This window comes from Pongo abelii, chromosome 1, assembly GCF_028885655.2.
Source record: "Pongo abelii isolate AG06213 chromosome 1, NHGRI_mPonAbe1-v2.0_pri, whole genome shotgun sequence".
In the NCBI taxonomy this organism is placed as follows: Eukaryota; Metazoa; Chordata; class Mammalia; order Primates; family Hominidae; genus Pongo; species Pongo abelii.
Window position 1 is genome coordinate 101541345 of NC_071985.2, and position 12109 is coordinate 101553453.

General features: G+C 43.7%; 2 pseudogenes; both read right to left on the minus strand.

The window, feature by feature from the left end:
* Positions 1-5196: 5196 nt before the first annotated feature.
* Positions 5197-10386, minus strand: LOC129057815 (endogenous retrovirus group K member 8 Gag polyprotein-like; annotated as a pseudogene).
* Positions 10387-11056: 670 nt separating this feature from the next.
* Positions 11057-11838, minus strand: LOC129057816 (double homeobox protein 1-like; annotated as a pseudogene).
* Positions 11839-12109: the final 271 nt, after the last annotated feature.

The window sequence follows — 12109 nt, forward strand, 5'->3', positions numbered from 1 at the left end:
TTCCTCAGATTTCCCCTCTTTCTTTTTGACAAAACCACCATTGTCATCATGGCCCATTCTTGATGGCTGCTGTCTCTTCAGAGCTGCTGGTTACACGTGCAGACTAACAACAGACAGAACAGGCACACAAGGATTAAGATGAAATTTACAATAGTTGAACTTCCGGTGGTCTTAACCCAAGTGACAGGGTTAAGATTTGTGAGGCCATCAGAAACTCCTGCAATTGCCTCAGTTCCTGGTACTAAATTTAAATGGGCATTTGAGGCTTCAAAAATTTGTTCTTTTAATTTGGAAATATCTAAGGTAAGATTATCTTCTCTTCCCTTTAGATGGCATCTAACCATGTCCCATTGATGTTCAGACTCTTTATAAACTCTTGGTGTAATACAAAAATCTGATGTATTCCAGTCACACGGTAACTGAAAATGATGTTCCAAGCCCATGAGCCTATATCCCATCCAAATGACAGCTTGTCTAAGATTATTAATTTGATTTGCCAATTTTTGATCAATACCAGATTGTGAATTCCACAATCTTGTAGAGTTTTCTTTGCCAGTCATTAACAAAGTTTACCGTTTTCACAGAAGGGTGTAATGCAACTCCTGCCACAGCGGCCATAGCTGTGACAGCAATTAATCCCATAATCACTGCAATTAAAGTAAAAATGAACCTTTTGGATCTATTTAGAATGACTTTTAATATTTCAGTCAAAATATGGACGGATGACGAGGACTCCCACGGTTGGACCATGGACACAGGGATCCACAAGCCTTCTCTTGCTCTCACTAGTAGAATATGGTGCTGCCAATTAAAAGTCAAATCAATGCAAGTAAACAATCTGCAATTTTCACAGGTTATAGTTTGAGCATCTGGTTTAATAACTATGTTTCCTACAACTAGCATATAAGGGGGCTTTACACAACTTTGCAAAGGAACTTTTAGATTGGAATTTAGGTGGATAGTATAAAATGGTTTACGATCTCTTGTTTCTATAGCTTGATTTCCAGACCAAATTCTAATGCAATGTGAGGCCACAGTAAGCCTTCATAATTCTGGATGTTCAGGATCAGAAACAAGACTTATTATTTTTGGTCTTGGAGTAGAGATTCCTTTTTCTCTCCATTCCCAAGGATAGAAAGACTGTAATTTTTTGTGCTCACGTTTGTCTAAACTTTCTGCTAAGTCACTATTAACAGCTAGACTCACTTGTGCACTGGGACACGATTGAGTTTGTCCTGTTCAATTGTGGTAGAGTTGACCTCAAGGTGCCCAATCTATAATAGTTCTGAATTCATTGTTTTGCAGTATCACTGCACTATTGGCCACACATTCTTCCCAAACTAAAACGTCTGTGCCTTTTGACCCTTTGGGAATTTCCTTGGGGCAAGGCTTTCCTTTAGGCCTAAATTTTAATTATCTTTGATAAGAAAAGTACTATAAGTAATTTACCTGAGGCCTGAGTGACGTTCCAGTTACCATGTGATAAGTAAATCTACTGGTAGTACTGACAGTAGGTACTTCTGCCAACCAATTTTGGATTGCAGGTATTAAACATCCTGGTGCTCTCCCTAGGCAAATAAGAGGATAATGATACCCAGTGGAAATATTCATTATTATTCCTCCTTCCTCAGGTTTGGCAGGGCAACGATCATCTGGGGGGCCAGGTACCCATACACTATTATTAACTTATACTTCAATAGGATTATCCATCCATCTGACTGCCCAAATTAAGGGTAGGAAAGGCACATAGGCCCAGTAGGTATAATTAGCTGCCGCTGCTCCTGCAGGCATGGGGAGACTTACCACCATTGATACAATCATCAAAGCTGCAAGCAGCGTATTCTCTGAAGTTTGTGTCACCTTTGTGGTCTCTAGGCTTTTTTAGCTAACTGTGTCAGCTTCTTTAATTGTGCCCAAGTCAGCAGCTCTGCTTTCTTGGTGGATGGCAGCTTCATCTGTTCTTCTGACACCACCATTTTGTTCATCTTGTGAGTTGATGGTGCCCAACTGTGGTGTTCCCCTCTCTGTGGAGGTGCTTTTCTTTGCATCTCCAATGGGTTCATTGTAGAACTTCAAATGTCTAGTGGGTATCCAAACAGGAAGCTGATTTTCTTCTGGTGAAACACAAGCAAAACCTCTCCTCCACGTTACCATCTTCCCTGTTTCCCATGTCTTATTTTTGCTGTCTTCCCACCAAATCAGTTTTCCTTCATGTGGGCTGTTCTTTTTACCAGTGAGATGTTGTTCTGCAGAGGTAGGAGTCTGATTTCTGTAAATGTTTAAAAAATGTAAACTATAAAGTGCTAGATTAAGTTGCATCTGAAGAGTGATACACTCCTTACTGTCTCCCCCTTCTTTTTGTTTAGCTAATTGAGTTTTGAGTGTTCTATTAGTTCTTTCAACTATGGCCTGTCCATGGGAATTATAGGGAATTCCTATTGTATGTGTAATTTTCCACTGATTTAAGAATTTTTGGAAAGCTTTACTACAGTATCCTGCTCCATCGTCAGTTTTAATTTTTTCTGGAACTCCCATGACAGCAAAAGTCATGATAATAAATGTTTTTTAACTTGGAAAGTACTTTCTCCAGTCTGGCAGGTTGCCCATATGAAATGTGAATAAGTATCAACTTTTACATGGACACATGATAATTTTCCAAATGAAGGTACATGCGTGACATCCATTTGCCATAACTCATTAGGACATAGACCTCTGGGATTAACTCCTGACTCTTGAGTGGGCAGGTATAGGACTTGACATTGGGTGCAATGTTGTACAATATTTTTTGCCTGTTTCCATGTGACATTAAATTTCTTTTTTAATCCTGCTGCATTTACATGAGTCAAAGCATGAAGTTCTTGTGCTTTTATGAATGCAGATGAAACCAGAAAGTCAGCTTGTTCATTTGCTTTAGTTAAAGGCCCTGGTAAATTAGTGTGTGCTCAAATATGAGTAATATAAAATGGGAAATTTCTTTTTCTCACAGTTTGTTGTAATAAATTGAACAGCTGGTTTAACTGATCATCCATGCTATATTTAATTAGAGTTGTCTCAACCTCCATTGTAGCCTGTACTACATAGGCAGAATCTGATACAATATTAATAGGTTGATTAAAATCTTGTTACACTGTAATGACTGCAACCAACTCTGCTCTTTGAGCCAATTGATATTAAGTTGTGATGACTTGCTCTTTTGGTCCTGTGTAAGCCACTTTTCCATTGCTGGAACCATCAGTAAACACTGTCAGAGAATTTTCTAAAGGTTTATTTCTGGTAATTTTAGGTAAAATCCAAGTAGTTAATTTTAAAAACTGGAAGATTTTTGCTTTTGGGTAATGATTATCAATAATTCCTACAAAATTAGCAAGACCACTCTGCCATGCACCAGAATTGATAAAGGCTTGTCTAACTTGTTCCTTGTTTAAAGAAACAACTATTTTGTCTGGGTCATTTCCAAACAATTTTATTATTCATAATCTTGCCTGGCAAATTAATGTAGCTATTTGATCCAAGTACAATGTAAAAGTCTTAACATACTGTGAGGGAGGAATGACTACTCCCCAAGATCAGTATTTTGAACACTGATGCCTGTTGGAGAATGTGTAGTAGCAAAAATCAAAAGTTGGAATGGGGCTAAGGGATTTATTCTATTTATTTGTGCTGACTGAACTTTTTCTTCCACGAATTTAATTTCTTTTGTTGCCTCTGGGGCTAACATTCTTTTACTATTTAAGTCTGGGTCTCCTCTTAAGATAGAGAACAAATTTGACATGGCATAAGTAGGAATGCCTAGAGTTGGCCGAATCCAATTAATATCTCCTAGCAATTTTTGAAAGTCATTTAATGTTTTTAATGTGTCTTTTCTTATTTCTATTTTTTGTGGCTTAATTTTTCTACTTTCTATCTGCATCCCCAAATAATGAAAAGGAGTAGAAGTTTGAATCTTATCGGATGCTATTGTCAGTCCTGTGTTGGCAACCTGTGCTTGCAGAAATGTGTAAGAGTCAATTAATTTGTCTCTCATTTCTGCAGCACACAAAATATCATCAACATAATGAATGATATAACAGTCTGAAAACTTGTCTCTAATTGGTTGAAGAGCTTGACCTATGAAAGTCTGACAAATAGTTGGACTATTAAGCATTCCCTGAGATAACACTTTCCACTGAATCCTGGTGGCTGGTTCCTTATTGTTTATGGCTGATATAGTAAAAGCAAATTTTTTTAAATCCTGCTCCTCCAGAGAAATGGTGAAAAGGCAATCCCTCAAATCAATTATAATTAAAGACCAGTCTTTTGGGATCGTGGCAGGAGCAGGCAACCCGGGTTGGAGAGGCCCCATGGGTTGAATTACGGCATTTATGGCCCTTAAGTCAGTTAACATATGCCATCTGCTGGATTTTTTTCTGAATTACAAACACAGGAGAATTCCAAGGCAAAAATGAAGGCTCGGTATGTCCCTTTTCTAATTGTTCCTTTGCTAATAAATGTAAAGCCTCCAGTTTTTGTTTTGGTAGTGGCCACTGACTTACCCATACAGGTTTTTCTCTTTTCCAAGTTAATGAAATGGGTTCACGAGGCTCTACAGTGGCCACCCCTATCAAGGATACACTCTTCCTTTTTTTTCTTGATTTTCCTCAGCCTCAATTGGGACTTTAATGCCGTTTTCACTCTTTCCCAGTCCCTTTCCTGGTACATATCCCATTTTAGTCATGATTGTTTGACTCGTGGGGCTGTATAATGGAGTGGGCATAGTGATTTCCGCATCCCATTGTAATAAATCTCGACCCCACAGATTAACAGGAATTGAAGTAATCATTGGGTGAACAGTACTTTTTTGATTATCCAGCCTAAACAGTGTAAAATCATAGTACTTTGATACACTTCTGAGGCAGTGCCTATGCCAACAAGTCCTGTAACAGCCTTTTGTTTAGTCCAATTTTTTGGCCATTGATTTAAGGCAATGATAGAGACATCTGCTCCAGGGTCTTCTAACTCTTCAAACTGTTTTACTTGAATAATGGCCTTACACACAGGTCTGATTTCTGAGACCTTACTTTCCCAATATGCAGCCTTTCCTGCTGTATCAGTGCTTCCAAACCCTCCTGTTCTTTGTATCTCACTGTTTCCAACCTTAATATAAGGCAGGAGTAATAATTGAGCAATCCCGTCTCCTGGACTGGCACTGCAAGGAATTCAGGAGCTAACAACCAATTGAATTTTGCCTTTGTAGTCTGAATCAACCACAGCAGTAAGAATTTGAACTCCCTTTAGATTTAAACTTGATCTTCCTAAGATGAGTCCTACAGTCCCCTCAAGCAGTGGGCCATATGCCCCTGTGGGGATTTTTTGTGTGGGCTCCCCTGGAAGCAGAGAAATTGCTTGTATAGTACATAAATCTACTGCTGCACTGCCGCTTGTGGTGGGGGAACATTGTTGTATTGTGGTAACTGGCGCATTCCTTGAGGCACTTGTGACAGCTGGGGTTGTTGCACCTGAAAACGTTGAGGAACGAAGGGCTGAATCGGGAATGCCCCAGTTGGTTGCGGGGCCAGAGGCTGTCCCCTCTTCCCATTTCCCAACAATGGTTGCCCATTTTTATCAAATTTAGAATGATATTGATTAGCTCAATGGTTTCCTTTTCCATATCTTGGACATAGGCCAGGTGGCTCTTTATTTTTTATTTTTATTTTTATTTTTTGTGGGTTGTCCAAGTTTTTCTTTTTTCTTTTTTTATTATTATTATACTTTAAGTTTTAGGGTACATATGCACAATGTGCAGGTTAGTTACATATGTATACATGTGCCATGCTGGTGTGCTGCACCCATTAACTCATCATTTAGCATTAGGTATATCTCCTAATGCTATCCCTCTCCCCTGTCTTCTCCCCCCACTCCAAAACAGTCCCCAGAGTGTGATGTTCTCCTTCCTGTGTCCATGTGTTCTCATTGTTCAATTCCCACCGATGAGTGAGAACATGCAGTGTTTGGTTTTTTGTCCTTGCGGTAGTTTACTGAGAATGATGATTTCCAGTTTCATCTATGTCCCTACAAAGGACATGAACTCATCATTTTTTATGGCTGCATAGTATTCCATGGTGTATATATGCCACATTTTCTTAATCCAGTCTATCATTGTTGGACATTTGGGTTGGTTCCAAGTCTTTGCTATTGTGAATAGTGCCGCAATAAACATGCGTGTGCATGTGTCTTTATAGCAGCATGATTTATAGTCCTTTGGGTATATACCCAGTAATGGGGTGGCTGGGTCAAATGGTATTTCTAGTTCTAGATCCCTGAGGAATTGCCACACGGACTTCCACAATGGTTGAACTAGTTTACAGTCCCACCAACAGTGTAAAAGTGTTCCTATTTCTTTACATCCTCTCCAGCACCTGTTGTTTCCTGACTTTTTAATGATTGCCATTCTAACTGGTGTGAGATGGTATCTCATTGTGCTTTTGATTTGCATTTCTCTGATGGCCAGTGATGATGAGCATTTTTTCATGTGTCTGTTGGCTGCATAAATGTCTTCTTTTGAGAAGTGTCTGTTCATATCCTTTGCCCACTTTTTGATGGGGTTGTTTGTTTTTTTCTTGTAAATTTGTTTGAGTTCATTGTAGATTCTGGATATTAGCCCTTTGTCAGATGAGTAGGTTGCGAATATTTTCTCCCATTTTGTAGGTTGCTGTTCACTCTGATGGTAGTTTCTTTTGCTGTGCAGAAGCTCTTTAGTTTAATTAGATTCCATTTATCAATTTTGGCTTTTATTGCCATTGCTTTTGGTGTTTTAGACATGAAGTACTTGCCCATGCCTCTGTCCTGAATGGTAATGCCTAGGTTTTCTTCTAGGGTTTTTATGGTTTTAGGTCTAACGTCTAAGTCGTTAATCCATCTTGAATTAGTAGTAGTTTGAGTTGTTATATTTTGCTTATTTGAGACTGGGCAATTCTTTTTTAGATGAACAATTTGACCACAATTATAATATTTTCTCCCAAATGTTCTAACTTGTCCTCCTAAAGTGACTCCAGTTATTGCTTGAGCCATTAGCATAGCTTTATGCATAGCTCCTCCAATCCCATCACAGGCTTTTACCTACTCTGAGATTACACCTGATCCTGCCGGGACCTTCCCTTTTAATGGCTTAATGGCTGATTGACACTCAGGATTGGCGTTTTCGTATGCCATCAACTCCTCTATGACCTTATGGGCATTCTCATCAGTAATTGACTTTTGAACAGCATCTTGGAGTCTTGTCACAAAACCAGGGTAAGGCTCTTTAGAGCCATGTCTTCTTGTATTGAATGAGGGCCTGGCATTTCCTGGGTCTTGGATTTTTTTCCCAGGCCCTAAGGCAGATAGCTCTAACTTGTTTAATGGCCTCATTTTGCGTTACTGCTTGTTGATTAATAGTGCTCCAATTTTGACCTGTTCTTAATAGTTGATCTGCATCTATGTTAACTGGAGGATTGGCGGCCCTCTTTTTTTGGACGTGTCCTTGTACCCCATCAATCCACCAGGTCTTAAATTGTAAAAATTGAGAAGGTTAGAGTGATGGTTTGGCCAAAATTTCCCAATAATAAGGAATAAGTCTATTTCCATGAGCAATGGAATCTAATAATATTCTCATATAAAGGGAGTTGGGTCCATACTGTTTTACTCCCTTTTTCATGTCTTTTAGCATTTTCATAGTAAAGGACTCATATCTGGCATCAGCTTGGGGAGGCGCTCCCTCTTAGTCCCCTTCTCCAGGTGATATGAGCTCTAATATTACTGGGAACTGCCATGCTTCAATATCTCCTTGTTTTCTTGCCTTATCAATAATTTCATGTAATGCACTACCCTGTCCACTAGGTAGTGATATAGGATTAAGTCTCATAGTGGGTGGCTGAGGCTATATAACGCCTTGCCCTGCGGTGCTGGAAACATTCTGGCTGTCCCTACTGATTTTCTGGGGGTGGCCGATACTGAATTTCGGCTGGCGGCCAGTATTGATAGGCTACCGGTGGTTGGGTCTTATTTTCTACCAGCTGATATTGTGGATACTGTATCTGGATTGGCATTGCCATGATAAAGACTCAATCCTTTTCTATTTGATATTCTCTTGGGATTTGTACTTGTCTAAGCTGCATTTGAGGTTGTAATGTTACAGGCAGCTGAACCGCTGGAGGAGGAGTTGGCCATCGTGGTGTAGACTGATGGCCCCAATAATTCTGGACCTTTTCCCCCCAATTTTGATGGTTCAGAATATATTACCTCCTGTAATTGATTGTAGTCAACATTTTGCATTGACCAAGCCATTACAGACTCTGCTACATATTTACAATGTGGACTTTCTGTTCCTTTCTCGAATTCTGTCCCTGCCTCTTCTTCACAATTTATTACACAGCTTTCAGGGGCATCAGAAACTGAAACTCTTCTCCTGTTTGAAACGGTTCCAAAGCTACTTCAATAATGGTCCAATCATTCCATACTGTAAGTGGGATGATTTTACCCTCCCTGTTTGCTTGTTTTAATTCTTTACCAATTTTTTTCCCAGTCTTTTAGATCTAAAGTTCCCTGTTCTGGAAACCATGGGCAGAATTGTTCTATTGTTTGAAATAGCATGATTAGATTTTCTGTAGAGACTCTAACTCCCACTTTTCTTAAAATAATATTAATAAAGCTGAGATAAGAGGTATATTCACTTTCAGTTTGTCCCAGTGTTACCCTGCATTCCCCCAAGCACACAAGCTTACCGGAATCTCTTGTCGACTTGTCCTCAACGATTACACTCTAGCATATCTTCACCATAGAGAAAGGCACCCACATTGGGCACCAGATGAAGGGGGCCTCCCTTGCACACCTGTTGGTATTTCTTGAAAGGTAGAAATGAGAGACTGAGAAAAGAAATAAGACACAGAGACAAAGTATAGAGGAAGAAAGTGGGCCCAGGGGACTGGCGCTCAGCAAGTGAGGACCTGCACAGACACTGGTCTCTGAGTTCCCTCAGTATTTATAGATCACTATCTCTACTATCTTGGTGAGGAGGATGTGGCAGGACAGTAGGGTAATGGTAGGGAGAGGGCAACATGTGAGCAAAGAACTCTGTGTCATAAATAGGTTTAAGGAAACGTGCTATGCCTGGATGTGCACGTAGGCCAGATTTATGTTTGACTCTACACAAACATCTCAGTGCAGTAAAGAGCAGTATTGCCACCAGCATGTCTCAACTCCAGCCATAAGGCAGTTTTCTCCTATCTCAGTAAATAGAATGTACCATCGTGTTTTACACTGAGACATTCCATTCTCAGGGACGAGCAGGAGACAGATGCTTTCCTCTTATCTCAACTGCAAAGAGGCCTTCCTCTTTCACTAATCCTCCTCAGCACAGACCCTTTATGGGTGTTGGACTGGGGGACAGTAAGGTCTTTCCCTTCCCAGGAGGCTGTATCTCAGGCTGTCTCAGTGGGGGGAAACCTTGAATAATACCCAGGCATTCTTGGGCAGAGGTCCGTGCGGCCTTCCGCAATCCATTGTGTCCCTGGTTAATCGAGACTAGAGAATGGCGATGACTTTTACCAAGCATACTGCCTGCAAACACATTTTTAACAAAGCACATCCTACACAGCCCTAAATCCATTAAACCTTGAGTCAACACAGCACATGTTTCTGCAAGCACAGGGTTGGGGCTAAGGTTACAAATTAACATCTCAAAGCAGAACAATTTTTATTAGTACAGATTGAAATGGAGTTTCTTGTCTTCCTTTTTCTACATAGTCACAGTAACAATCTGATCTCTCTTTCTTTCCCCCACAGCCACCCTGGACTGGACGCCTGGCCCTTCGATTCTGAAACCAAATCTGAATCCTGGACTTTGAAAGACCATTTTTCTCTCTGCCTTCTTTTCTCTGTTTCTTGTGCCTTTTCTCCCTCTGTCCATCCTTCCCTCTGTTCTTCCCTCACTCCCCTGGTTCTTCCCTCCCTTTCTCCCTACCTCCCTCCCACAGTCCCTCCGTCCATCCAGCCTTTTCCTCCTCCATCCTTCTCTCCCACTCTGTCTCCATTCCTCTCCCCATCTCTGCCTGCCTTCCCTCTTGCCTGGAAAGGGCAGCACCCCGGTTTTGTGGTGTCTCGGGGTCTCCATTTAGTTGCAAGGTGCTCCACGGTGCTGGCGAGGAGACCGGCGGGACATAGGTTGGTGAGTGACCATGGAGCGAAGAGGCAGAGGTGTCGAGCCACTGAAAGGAGAGCAGGCCTGGCTTCTGCCCAGGCCCAGTGTTTTGCGGGACTGAGGTCTCCGCCCCCTACTCCACTGAATAACTTAGTGGGGGAAAAGGGATGAGAGCTCCGCCTGGGCTGTCCCGAAAGCCTAGGCGGCTGTTTGCGGACCCGCGCATGCGCCATACATGGCCCAACTTTCCGTATTAGGGCCGGCTCTGTGATCCCCAGGATGCTTAGGAAAGAATGACAGCCCTCCTGTGGACCTGGAACTCAGGGATCCTAGACAGTTGAACTGGAAGGGAAGACACGCCTTTTCATACTGGGCCAGAGGCCGCCGCCCTGCCACCTCACCCCAACCCCCCTCCCCCGTCTTAAAGCTCCTCCGGCAGAGCCCGGTATTATTTCTGGCTAAGGAGTGGTTCCAACAAAGAGGGCTCTTCCACGTCCTTCAGCTCCCCCAGTGGCTCTGGATCTAGGAAAGGTTGTGCCTTTTGCGGAAACTCTGGGGTCGACAGGAGCTCATTTAACAGGCTGGAGGTGAGTGCAGATGAGTGCTGAGGCTCCTGGAGTGGTTGGGAGGGCGCCTGGATGGCTTGCGTCTGTGCTTGACACACGGAGTCCTCCGGGGTCTCGGGCTCCCGAGGTGGAGGTGCCCAGGATTTGGGTTCCCATGCCGCCCTGGCAGACTGGGGCTTTAGCCCTACCACGAACTCTGGTGGGACGTGTGTGGGGCAAGCACACTTTGCCCCTGTGACTCAGCTTGAGCGGGCCCAAGCTGTCCCACTGAGCACACGTCCAGCAGGCCACCATGCTGCAGGTCCTTGTCCCACTGGCATCTGTTCAGGTGCGGAAGTCACCGAGGAGTCTGAGGGTGGGATAGCCCCACTTCCAGAAGAATCAGGGCAGCGAACACAAATCTCCAAGTGTCAGGGCAGGTTGGGAGATTCCTTCTGCCTGCGCATCCTGGCTGGGCTGGAGGATGGGGACAGCCCTTGCTGCCTAGCTCACGAAAGCCTCCTGTGGTAGAGCCCCAGGCACGCAGGGCATATGGGGTGTGAGAAGCTTCATTCCCCATGCCCCCATGCCCCGTGTGGGTGACGGGGACCGAGGAAGGAGGAGGGTGACACACGCCAGGGGCCACGTTGCACAAACCGCCTGCATGCGTGGGTGTCCTGCCACCCTGGCCTGGATATCTGGCCCTTCGATTCTGAAACCAAATCTGAATCTTGAACTCTGGGAGACCGGTCTCTCTGGCCAGCTTCTTTCTGGTGGCGATGCCTGGAAAGCGATCTTTCTCAAAGGCTCAGAGGAGCGCTGTGGTCTGAGATCAGGTGATGGCGGTCCGCTTTCGCCTGCCTTCTTGCGGGCTGCGTTTCCCAGGCCAGGGCTGAGACCCCAGCCGATGCTGCCTCAGCAGGCGTGATCTCTCCTGAAACCTTGGCTCCAGAATGCCAATCGCTGAGGCCAACTGTTCTCTGGTGGCGATGCCCCGGCTACATGTTCCATTCAAAGCACGCTCGCATTCCTTTGGCTCTGGGTACAAACGAGTCTCCTTCACGATCCTCGTCCTTGAGCTTCCGTGGGGAAAGCGTTGTCAGAAGGTGTGCGGAGAGCCGTCGCGGGGACACTTGGCATAATTTCATAGACAGGCATGGGCAGAGAGAGGCCGGCCGGCTCACGTAGGCCTCAGTCGGCCTCTGTCCTGCAGGTAGGCCCAGGCAGGAGGCCGACCCTGCCAGCAGCCCTTATAAAGACCTACCACCTACACCCCTTCATGAATATGCATGAACTCCGGGACCCTTGGGCCCAGAGTAGCCCGCCCTTGGATGCTGAAAACTGCTGCGATCAGAGCCTTGTGGGCTAGGTGGCTGTAGGGCCAGATGGGAGGGGAAAGATGGGCTTCTGG